This window comes from Heterodontus francisci, chromosome 12 (genome assembly GCF_036365525.1).
Source record: "Heterodontus francisci isolate sHetFra1 chromosome 12, sHetFra1.hap1, whole genome shotgun sequence".
In the NCBI taxonomy this organism is placed as follows: Eukaryota; Metazoa; Chordata; class Chondrichthyes; order Heterodontiformes; family Heterodontidae; genus Heterodontus; species Heterodontus francisci.
Genome location: NC_090382.1, coordinates 102,574,718 through 102,587,542, shown reverse-complemented (window position 1 = coordinate 102,587,542; position 12,825 = coordinate 102,574,718). Strand labels below are relative to the sequence as shown.

The window sequence follows — 12,825 nt, the reverse complement described above, 5'->3', positions numbered from 1 at the left end:
GTACACTACAAACAGCAAGGGTCCCAGCAACAATCCCTGCAGTACACCAGGCTTCCATTCGCAAAAACAACCCTCGACCATCACCCTCTGCCTCCTGCCACAAAGCCAATTTTGGATCCAATTTGCCAAATTGCCGTGGATCCCATGGGCTCTTACCTTCTTAAGCAATCACCCATGCGGAACCTTATCAAAATCCTTACTGAAGTCCATGTAGACTACATCAACTGCTTTACCCTCATCTACGCATCTAGTCACCTCCTCGAAAAATTCAATCAAGTTTATTTATTTTTTTATTTAGAGATACAGCACTGAAACAGGCCCTTCGGCCCACCGAGTCTGTGCAAACCAACAACCACCCATTTATACTAACCCTGCAGCAATCCCATATTCCCTACCTACACTAGGGGCAATTTACTAGGGGCAATTTACCTATCAACCTGCAAGTCTTTGTCTGTGGGAGGAAACCGGAGCACCCGGCGAAAACCCACGCGGTCACAGGGAGAATTTGCAAACTCCGCACAGGCAGTACCCAGAATCTAACCCGGGTCCCTGGAGCTGTGAGGTTGCTAACCACTGCGCCGCCCTAGACATTGTTAGACATGATCTCCCCCTGACAAAGCCATGCTGACTATCCACAATTAATCCCTGCCTCTCCAAGTTGAGATTAATCCTGTTCCTCAGAATTTTGTCCAATGGTTTCCCTACCATTGATGTTAGACTCACTGGCCGGTAATTGCCTGGTTTATCCCTGCTACCCTTCTTGAATAATGGTACCACATTTGTTGTCCTCCAGTTCTCTGGTACCTCTCCTGCGGCCAGAGAGGATTTGAAAATTTGTGTCAGAATCCCTGCTATCTCCTCCCTTGCCTCACATAACAGCCTGGGATACATCTCATCTGGGCCTGGGGATTTATCCACTTTTAAGCCCACTAATACTTCCTCCCTTTCAATGCTAATTTGTTTAAGTATATCACAATCCCCCTCCCAGATCTCTACACCACATCGTCCTTCTCCATAGTGATTTCGGATGAAAAGTAATCATTTAAAGCCTCACCTACGTCTTCCGGCTCCACACACAGATTGCCACTATGGTCCCTAATGGCCCCTACTCTTTCCCTGGTTCCCCTCTTGCCCTTAATATACTTACAAAATGCCTTGGAATTGTCCTTTATCTTTCCAGTCAGTGTTTTTTCATGCCCCCTCCTCGCTCTCCTAATTACTTTTTTTTTTAAGTACCCCACTACACTGTCTATATTCCTCCAGGGCTTCCGCTGTTTTCAGCCCTCTGAATCTGCCATACGCCTCCTTTTTTTTTCCTTATCCAATCCTCTATATCCCTTGACATCCACGATTTAGAAAGATAATTAAGGCACAATTTAAGTACAAGCACTTTTTCCAAATCAGTATGAGATCTATAAAACACTGACAATTCACAGTTCACAAGGTCAGTAGGATGAGCTGGTTTGGGTAGGGTGGGGGAAGAAAGGAATCTGATGAGCTGATTCACTGCTCATTGCAAGAGAGAGAGATCTATAGGCAGTGTGGTAGATGTAGACAGCCTGATCACCCTAACACAGCAGCTAATCTACAATGTTCCTCACTGCCAATTCTAACTCTTACACTGTATCTGTCCCCTTACATCCAGCTCTTCTGACATCTGGTTCCTATCTACCTCTTGCAGAATCTTTCCTTGGTCTCCTTATCTTGAGAGACAATGGGTAAGCGCCTGGAGGTGGTCAGTGGTTTGTGGAGCAGCGCCTGGAGTGGCTATAAAGGCCAATTCTAGAGTGACAGGCTCTTCCACAGGTGCTGCAGAAAAATTTGCTTGTCAGGGCTGTTACGCAGTTGGCTCTCCCCTTGCACTTCTGTCTTTTTTCCTGCCAACTGCTAAGTCTTTTCGACTCGCCACACTTTAGCCGCGCCTTTATGGCTGCCCGCCAGCTCTGGCAAATGCTGGCAACTGACTCCCACGACTTGTGATCAATGTCACAGGACTTCATCTCGCGTTTGCAGACGTCTTTAAAGTGGAGACATGGACGGCCGGTGGGTCTGATACCAGTGGCGAGCTCGCTGTACAATGTGTCTTTGGGGATCCTGCCATCTTCCATGCGGCTCACGTGGCCAAGCCATCTCAAGCGCCGCTGACTCAGTAGTGTGTATAAGCTAGGGATGTTGGCCGTCTCGAGGACTTCTGTGTTGGAGATACGGTCCTGCCACCTGATGCCAAGTATTCTCCGGAGGCAGCGAAGATGGAATGAATTGAGACGTCGCTCTTGGCTGACATATGTTGACCACACTCTGAAAACATGCGCCTGTCACCCAGTCAGGATGAGCTTTCTGAATTCTGTTCTGCCTCGCACTGGTTCAACTGTGACATTCCCTCTCTGACCCTTCTATCTGCAACAGTGCAGCAACTGACGCTAATTTCCCAGGCATATCTTCCTCTTCTTCACTCACATTTAGTGCTGGTTAATTGGCTATTGGAAAGAGGATACGGCCTGAATTGGGTCACAGCTCTCAAGTGTTGGTTTACTTCTAGAGACCAGTCATACGTGCCCAAAATGTAAAATGTAACCATTGTGCCAAACATAGACTCCAGCATCACCCGAACTCAAAAGTTGTTCCAACCTGGTTGCCAATTTCTCTTCCGCTCATCACAGTTTCAACGCATTTTATCTCAAATTACTAATCAGTCTTGAGTAAGCTGCTCTAGGGTTCTACACTGGTGTCACAACCCTCTAGGTTGCTTTGCAATGGGCGGCACAGTGGCGCAGTGGTCAGCACCGCAGCCTCACAGCTCCAGCGACCCGGGTTCAGTTCTGGGTACTGCCTGTGTGGAGTTTGCAAGTTCTCCCTGTGACTGCGTGGATTTCCGCCGGGTGCTCCGGTTTCCTCCCACAGCCAAAGACTTGCAGGGTGATAGGTAAATTGGCCATTGTAAATTGCCCCTAGTGTAGGTAGATAGTAGGAGAATTGAGGGAAGGTGGGGATGTGGTAGGGAATGTGGGGTTAATGTAGGATTAGTATAAATGGGTGGTTGTTGGTCGGCAGACTCAGTGGGCCGAAGGGCCTGTTTCAGTGCTGTATCTCTAAATAAATAAATAAAAAACACTTGAACTGTCCAAGGGAATATCTGCCTGCTTTCAGCCTAAAAATGGAACCAAACCTTGGACAATTTGGCATCAAACATCTAGACGATGAACCCAGTCCTTTTCAGCTGGACCCTCAGGAGTATGGTCTCAATCCCCAACCAGCCCACACGAGCCAGGACTTCAGTACAATTGCAGTTTCGATGTTACAAAGCTGCGGTAAGGCAGAATGTGTGTGTGGTTGAATGCACTAGTTAAAACACGAGAAAAGAAAATTTATTTGTAATGTCATGAACTTAATGTAGCATAAAACGTTATTAATGTTAGACTTCTGATGCACATCCTCTCTCAGATGAACGTGCAGAACCTAGATTTTTGGAGTACTTTATACTGAACAAGCGGGTATTCAGCCTTCACTGCAGAATTTGCAGAGCTGACTAAAATGCTTGGTAGAAGCAATGCAAATGGAATATCAGCCCCCAGTCCCAGAATGCTCATTTCTTTTAAACTCTTTCCTATAGCACAATTAATTTCATACAGCAACATTTTATTAGTTCGTTAACACCCCCGGCACACTTATGACCATCTTACACTTGGGTAGGAGCCACCTTTGGTATGGTCTACTGAAATAGTTTGGTGACTGGTTTCTTTTTTTGATAGTGGTGGGAGTGGGATTAATATTTACCACTATGCAATATAATGAGTCCAAAACACTCAGTCTTCCATCTGAGAACTTTTAGAACAAGTGCTTGGAAGCTAATAAATGCGCCTAGAAAACTCAAAACAAACACATACATAGAAGCCAATTTTAGAAAAGCAACACGTCAGCTCCAAACCAACACAAGTCACAGGTTACAGTGACTTCTGGGACTCCATTCAAACCATGTGCAGAGGGTAAATGTAATATACATCACAATAGGTCCCCTTGCTCAACTCCTGATCTGTGCTGGGACAGCAAATCACAGACAGTGGCAACCAAAGCACAATTAACCTACCTGAGGCAAAGGTTTAATGGGGAAAGGGGTAAGAAAATCAGCCAGAGCTTCCTTGCCTCCAAGTGCTACCCAGAAACCCCCCCATTCAAACGAGAGAGAGAGAAAGAGAGAGAGAAAGAGAGAGAGAAAGAGAGAGAGAAAGAGAGAGAGAGAGAGAAAGAGAGAGAGAGAGAAAGAGAGAGAGAGAGAGAAAGAGAGAGAGAGAGAAAGAGAGAGAGAGAGAAAGAGAGAGAGAGAGAGAGAGAAAGAGAGAGAGAGAGAGAGAAAGAGAGAGAGAAAGAGAGAGAGAGAGAAAGAGAGAGAGAGAGAAAGAGAGAGAGAAAGAGAGAGAGAAAGAGAGAGAGAGAGAGAGAGAGAGAGAAAGAGAGAGAGAGAGAGAGAGAAAGAGAGAAAGAGAGAGAGAGAAGAGAAAGAGAGAGAGAGAGAGAGAATGAACGCGAGCAAGCGCACGCACACTCACTGGAGTCGTAGACACAGGATGACCAACCAGTGAGGTATGTGACCAGCCGATGCAGTGTCCTGACCTAACATCTCAAGAAAGGAGATATTTTAAAAGTTGCTGAAAATTTCAGAAATATGGCAGGAAAGCAGAGTCAGATCTTCCACAGCAGCTCCCTGCTAAATGCCAGAGAAGATGCTTTAATAAAGACATAGCGTCAGTGAGCAAACAGGATCTGGACAACACATCACAAAAACATTGCTAATTTATGTTTACTGGACACAATAGAAAAATTGCATCGGCAACTTTTAACTACTGTAATATTTTGGCATCCTTACCTGTCCACAATAAGGTAATCTATGTGGAACCCACGAGCTGTTAGTCCAGGACATTAACGTTGCTATGGTTGCAATCATTCGGATTTGCTTTCATGTAATTACAAACTTGAGGCATTTACTGGCATGGATTTCGCCACTAAGTACCAACAGACGATCGGGGTCATTCCCTTTCACCCTCGTGCTAGCACAGTAATTCTGTATATAGCTTCTGCCACCCCTTCGCACACAACAGAACGCCGCTCACACCAGTCGCCCCTCAGGTTTTGCCAGTGTGCTTTTCCCAGACTGTCTATAACTTTCTAACCTGATATTTTGTAACATCTGCTGATTGGCGGATCCTGTTTTGTGATCGAGTACAGCAGTATCATGTCGATACACCCCAATATAATAAAACTATAGAGCACTACAAGTTCTCATGGAGCATTCCAAACAAAAACTTACTCCACTTTTCTTTCCTGAGATACTCTGGGATGCTTTTCTATGTCAAAGGTGCTATACAAATGCAAGTTGTTGTAGCCATATCTGCAGCCGATTTCCATTTTTTTTTTTTGCAGCATACATTTTGTTTGCTCATCATAAGAACACGAGTGCTATTTGAGGTTATCCAAGTGACTAATTGAACTAAGTGCCAGTAGTTGGTCAGACTCTTGCCTCAGTCACAAGGTTGTTTCCTCAAGCCTCGCCACAGGCCTTGATCACAATCTTGCACAGAGAGTTTTGCATTGTCAGAGCACTGTTTTTTGAATGGGATATCAAATCAAGGCCCTGTCTACCTGTTCCAATGGTTCGTGAATGTTAGAGAACCCAGTGCACCATTCAAAGAAAAGTGGGAAACTCTTCTGCTACCCTGGTCAAAATTCAACTTATCAAGACTAGCAACAATAAATTATTCATCTCATTTGCTGTGCCTTTGTTAGCTCTAGACTTGATTATACCAACGCACTCCTGGCCAGCCCTCTACATTCTACTCTCCATAAACTCTGTTGTCCATGTCCTTAGTCACATAAAATCCAGTTCACCCATCTTCCCTGTGTACACCAATTTTTTTTAATCTGGCTCCCAGTTACACAATACCTCAATTTTAAAATTCCCATCCTTGTTTTCAAAGCCCTGGTCGCTTCCTATCTCTGTAATCTCCTCTCGCCCTACAACCATGGCTCAGTTCATAGCACTCTCACCTCTGGGTCAGAAAGTTGTGGGTTCAAGTCTCACTCCAGGACCCGAGCACAAAAATCTAGGCTGACACTCTAGTGCAGTACTGATAGAGTGCTGCACTGTCTGAAGTGCCATTTTTTGGATGAACCAATGCCCAGTCTGCCCCACAGATGGGTGTAAAAGATCCCAAAGTACTACTTCAAAGAATAGCAGGGAGCCCTGGCCAATATTTAACCCTCAATTATCATAAAAAGAGATTATCTGGTCAATATCACATTGCTGTTTGAGAGTGCTTGCTGTGCACAAATTGACTGCCACACTTCCTACATTCCTACAACAGTGAATACACTCCAAAAAATAACTCATTGGCTGTAAAGTGCCTTGGAACATCCTGTGGTCATGAAAGATGCTATAACAAGTCTTTTTTTCTTGAAACCTCAGATCTCTGAGCTCCTCCAATTCTGGCCTCTTGCGCATCATCAATTTTAATCATTCCATTGTTGGCAGCTGTGCCTTCAGCTACTTAGGCCCTAAGCTCTGGAATTCCCTCCCAAAACCTCCCCACCTCTGTTTCCTCCTTTAAGACAGTCCCTAAAAACTACCTCTTCTGCTCGCAAACCTCAAAAACCTGTCAAAATTTTGTTGATGACACTGCTGTGAAGCGCCTTGGGATGTTTTACTATGTTAAATCACAGAATTGTTAGTGCAGACGGCAACCATTCGGCCCATTGTGTTCGCACCAGCTCTCCGAAAGAGCAATTCAATCAGTTCCATTCCCCCGCCTTCTCCCCAAAGCCCTGCACATTCTTCCTTTTCATTTAACTGTCTAATTTCCTTTTGAATGCTTCACTTGAACCTGGCTACACCATACTCTCAGGCAGTACATTCCAGACCTTAACGATTCTCTGCACGAAAAAGTCTTTCCTCTTGTCACTTTTGCTTCTCTTACCCATTACTTTAAATGCGTACCCTCTTGTTCTGGATTCTCTCACGAGTGGGAACAGTTTCCCTCTGTCTACTCTGTCCAGTCCCCTCATGATTTTGAATACCTCTATAGAATCACCTCTCAGCCTTCTCTTCTCCAAGGAATACAGTCCTAACTTCTCCAATCTATCTTCATAACTGAAATTCCTCATCCCCGGAATCATTCTTGTGAATCTCTTCTGTACTCTCTCCAATGCCCTCACGTCTTTCCGAAAGCGTGGTGTCCAGAACTGGACGCAATACTTCAGTTGAGACCAAACTAGTTTCTTATACAAGTTCAACATAAGGTCCTTGCTCTTGTACTCTATGTCCCTACTAATAGAGCCCAGGATACTGCATGCTTTATTAACCGTGCTCTCAACCTGTCCTACCACCTTCATTGACTTATGCACATATACACCCAGGTTCCCCTGCTCCTGCACCTCCTTTAGAATGGTACACTTTATTTTATATTGTCTCTCCATGTTCTTCCTACCAAAATAAATCACTTCACAGTTCTCTGCATTGAACTTCATCTGCCACCTGTCTGCCCATTCCATCAACTTGTCTATGTCCTTTTGGAGTCCTACACTATCCTCCTCACAGTTCACAATGCTTCCAAGTTTCGTATCATCTGCAAACTTTGAAATTGCGCCCTGTACACCAAATTCTAGGTAATTAACCTATATCAGGAAGAGCAAGGGTCCCGACACTGATCCCTAGGGAACTTCCTCAAGCCCGAAAAACATCCATTAACCACTACTCTTTGTTTTCTGTCTTCAGGACCTATAAAAATATACACTGCTGTTGGTAATCACACAGCTTGGCTGCCATGTGTGCCTATGACAGTGGCTGTACTTCCACAGTAATTCATTTGTTGCAAGAGCTCTTTGGACAGCCCGAGGACACAGTAAAGCACTGTGTAAATACAAGTACATTATTTTCCCATTGAAACCTAGAGCGCGTGTCACAGTGCCAGGGGTTCAGACCAGCAATGTGCGTAGGAAGAGGCTCTGTTCCAATGCCTATTCTCATCACTCACTGAAGACTGGCAACTATCACCAACAGAGCAGTTTCCTTCAAGCAATCGGGTTTCAAAGACCAGGGACAAAAACAGACAATGCTGGAAATACTCAACAGGTCAGGCAGCATCTATGGAGAGAAAAACAGAGTTAAAGTCTCAGGTCTGTGCACTTTCATCAGAACTGAAACGCTGTTTTTCTCTCCCGATGCTGCCTGACCTGCTGAGTATTTCCAGCATTTTCCGTTTTTGTTTCAGATTTCCAGCATCTGAAGTATTTTGCTTTTGTTCAAAGATCAGGGACTGGTTTAAAAAGTGCGTCAGACAACTTAAATACAAACAGAAAATAATGGAATCACACAGGATCTCCATCAACATTAATCAGAATGGACAGGTTAATGTTTGGGTGGAGATACCACTTCAGATGTGCTTACAGTTCTCACAGTACCTCCACCCTAAACCGTAATATCCCTCTCTCTCTCTCAGATTCCAACTAACCTGCCTATTTCCAGGATTTTCTGTTTTGATTTCAGAATACCCATAGTTTCCTTTTTATTAGAATTTAATACACAACTGCTACACTTCATTTAAGTATTCTCAAATACTTATTTCATACTTTTGGCAACACACAGAATTGCTTTTAAAATAATAAACGGTGCAATGGATAATAAATGTGTCCTGGTGTCAGTTGTTTAACTCATTACGACACTGTTTTTAAATGATTACTTTTCATCTGTGTTCACTATGGAGAAGGATGATGTCAGTGTAGAGGTCAGGGAGAGGGATTGTGATATACTTGAACAAATTAGCATTGAAAGGGAGGAGGCATTAGTGGGTTTAAAAGTGGATAAATCCCCAGGCCCAGATCAGATGTATCCCAGGCTGTTATGTGAGGCAAGGGAGGAGACTGCAGGGGCTCTGACACAAATTTTCCACAGGAGAGATGCCAGAGGACTGGAGGACAGCAAATGTGGTACCATTATACAAGAAGGGCAACAGAGATAAACCAGGTAATTACAGGCCAGTGAGTCCAACATCAGTGGTAAGGAAACTACTGGAAATTATTTTGAGGGACAGGATTAATCTCCACTTGGAAAGGCAGGGATTAATCAAGGATAGTCAGCATGGCTTTGTCAGGGGGGAGATCATGTCTAACAAATTTGATTGAATTTTTCAAGGAGCTGACTTGGTGTGTAGATGAAGGTAAAGCAGTTGATGTAGTCTGGAAAATGGGATTAGAATAGTTAGGTGCTTGATAGCCGGCACAGACACAATGGGCCGAAGGGCCTGTTTCTGTGCTGTATGACTCTACATGGACTTCAGTAAGGCTTTTGATAAGGTCCCGCATGGGAGATTGGTCAAGGTGGTAAGAGCCCACGGCAATTTGGATCCAAAATTGGCTTAGTGGCAGGAGGCAGAGGGTGATGGTCAAGGGTTGTTTTTACGATTGGAAGCCTGTGACCAGTGGTGCACCGCAGGGATCGGTGCTGGGACCCTTGTTGTTTGTAGTGTACATTAATGATTTAGACATGAATATAGGAGGTACGATCAGTAAGTTCGCAGATGACACGAAAATTGGTGGTGTCGTAAATAGTGAGGAGGAAAGCCTTAGATTACAGGACAATATAGATGGGCTGGTAAGATGGGCAGAGCAGTGACAAATGGAATTTAATCCTGAGAAGTGTGAGGTGATGCATTTTGGGAGGACTAACAAGGCAAGGGAATATACAGTGGATGGTAGGACCTAGAAAATACAGAGGGTCAGACGGGCCTTGGTGTACTTGTCCATAGATCACTGAAGGCAGCAGCACAGGTAAGTAAGGTGGTTAGGAAGGCATATGGGATACTTGCCTTTATTAGCAAAGGCACAGAATATAAGAGCAGGGAGGTTATGATGGGGCTGTATAAAACGCTGGAGTACTGTGTACAGTTCTGGTCGCCACACTATAGGAAGGATGTGATTGCACTGGAGAGGGTGCAGAGGAGATTCACCAGCATGTTGCTTGGGCTGGAGCATTTCATCTATGAAGAGAGACTGGATAGGTTAGGGTTGTTTTCCTTAAAGCAGGGAAGGCTGAGGGGGGACCTGATTGAGGTATACAAACTTATGAGGGGCATAGATAGGGTAGATAGGAAGAAATGTTTTCCCTTAGAGGAAGTGTCAGTAACCAGGGAGCATAGATTTTAAGGTAAGGGGCAGAAGGTTTAGAGGGGATTTGAGGAAAGATTTTTTTTTCACCCAGAGGGTGGTTGGAATCTGGAACACACTGTCTGAAGGGGTGGTCGAGGCAGGAACACTCACAACATTTAAGAAGTATTTAGATGAGCACTTGAAACACCATAGCATACAAGGCTTTGGGCCAAGTGTTACAAAATGGGATTAGAATAGATAGGCACGCCATGGCCGGCACACAGAACTTATCCAAGTCTTGGGGAAGGATCATCCAAGCCCAGAACTAATCTTGAGTTTACATTTAAGTCCCTCAATATCAAGGAACTGTCTGTGATGGTGAATTCATAGTTCAATTTGGTAAAAACACATTATTGCAACTGTGTTGACTAGGACACATGATTCACACAAGCTAGATAGGCCTGTTTGTGGATAACAGCTTCTTCATTCTCCGCAGATTCAGCACCAAATGAATTGGCAAAAAAAAAATGGCTGTTAAACTGAGAACATTATAGCAACAGTACAAGCATCCAGAAACAGGTTAAAATGAGGAGCCAGACACAGACATAGAAAGAGGCCATTGGCATCAAACACACTATATGGGAGTTTACCCTCCATACCAGCAGTCCCAGATCCCTTTATTGCCCCTTTCCTTCAACCACCAACCTAACCTATTCTTAATGGCCTCTGATCATGCATTCCAGCCTCACAATCTTGTAAAAAAAAAGTTCTCCTGTTCTCTATATCCCCTAGGCCTACATAAACTAACTCGCCCCTGCCCCAACCTCCACAAACAGGCTGTTTCAATCAAAGCTGTCCCATCCATTCATAACTTTAACACCTGTCAAATTACATACAAAATATCCTGTTCTAATGGAAACAGCCCCAAAAGACACTCGCTCAGAGAGCTAAAACCATAAGTTATTATAGCACCTCAAGATCAAGAACAAAAAGAATAAATACTGTCTGTTGATAGATTATCAGTCTAGGGGGTGGATCCTGGTCTTGAAGGATCCTAATCCTGGGGTGTCTGGAATCTGGTGGGTCCCTGGTCTGGAAATTGGGGGAGGTCCCATACTTTAGAAAGCCTGGAGGCATATACAAAGTGCAGGGGCTAAGTAAAAAGGGAAATTAGAAAAGCAAAGCGAGGACATGAAAAATTGGCAGGTAAAATCAAGGAAAACCCAAAGATGTTTTCAGTACATTAAGGGCAAGAGGATAATTAAGGAAAGGGTAGGGCCTATCAGAGATGTACAGGGGAACTTATGCATGGATGCAGAAGATGTGGGCAGGGTTCTTAATGAGTTTTTTGTCTCTGTCTGCACAAAGGAGATGCAGACATTGTAGTTAAAGAGAAGTGTGAAATATTAGATATAATAAGCATAATGAGAGAGGAAGTACTTGACATCCCTGAAAGTGGATAAATCACCAGGACTGGACTGATTGCATCCCAGATTGTTAAAGGAAGCCAGGGAGGAAATAGCAGATACGCTGAGGATCATCTTCAAATCCTCACTAGATACAGGTGAGGTACCAGAGGATTGGAGGTCAGCAAACGTTGTACCATTGTTTAAAAAGGGTGCGAGGGATAAGCCAGGTAATTATAGGCCAGTCAGTCTGACCTTGGTGGTGGGTAAATTGTTAGTTTATCCTGTCCTTCAGAATAGATTCTGTCACTTAGAAAGGCATGGATTGATCAGGGATAGTCAGCATGGATTTATTAGGGGAAGGTCATGTCTTACTAACTTGATTAAGGTTTTTGAGGAAGTGACAAGGAGGATTGATGAGGGTAGTGCAGTGGATGTGGTTTACATGGATTTTAGTAAGGCATTTGACAAGGTCCAGCATGGCAGTCTGGTCAGTAAAATGAAAGCCCATGGGATACAGGGGAAGGTGGCAGTTGGATCCAGAATTGGCTCAGTGACAGGAAAGATCCAGAATTGGCTCAGTGACAGGAAACAAAGGGTAGTAGTCGACAGATGTTTTTGTGAATGGAAAGCAGTTTCCAGTGGTGTTCCACAGGGCTGTGTTGGGTCCCTTGTTGTATATGGCATATATTAATGAATTGGACTTAAATGTGGGTGGCATGATTGGGAAACTTGTTGATGACACAAAGATTAGCCGTGTAGTTAATAGTGAGGAGAAAAGCAGTGGACTCCACAATGTTATCAATGTTTTGGTTGAGTGGGCGGAAAAGTGGCAAATGGAATTCAATTCAGAGAAGTGTGAGGTATTGCATTTGGGAAGGGCAAACAAAGCGAGGGAATAAACAGTAAACGGAGGATATTGAGAGGTGTAGAAGAAGTGAGACACCTTGGCGTGCATGTCCACAGGTCCCTGAAGGTGGCAGAAGTGGATATAGTGAAGGCGGCATATGGATCGCTTCCTTTTATTGGCCGAGGTATAGAGTACAAGAGAAGGGATGTGATGCTGGAACTGTATAGAGCGTTAGTTAAGCCACAGCTGGAGTATTGCGTGTAGTTCTGGTCACCACATTACAGAAAGGACACAATTGCTCTGGAGAGAGTACAGAGGAGATTTACAAGAATGTTGCCAAAGCTTGAAGGCTGCAGCTATGAGGAAAGGCTAGGGTTGTTTTCCCTGGAACTGAGGAGGCTGAGGAGTGACTTGATTGAAGTGTACAAATTTATGAGA

At 44.2% G+C, this 12,825-nt stretch overlaps 1 protein-coding gene across 6 annotated transcripts in view; it reads right to left on the bottom strand.

The window, feature by feature from the left end:
* Positions 1–12,825, bottom strand: part of larp1 (La ribonucleoprotein 1, translational regulator) — a 176,127-nt gene that overhangs the window by 129,633 nt on the left and 33,669 nt on the right. The window lies entirely within an intron of this gene.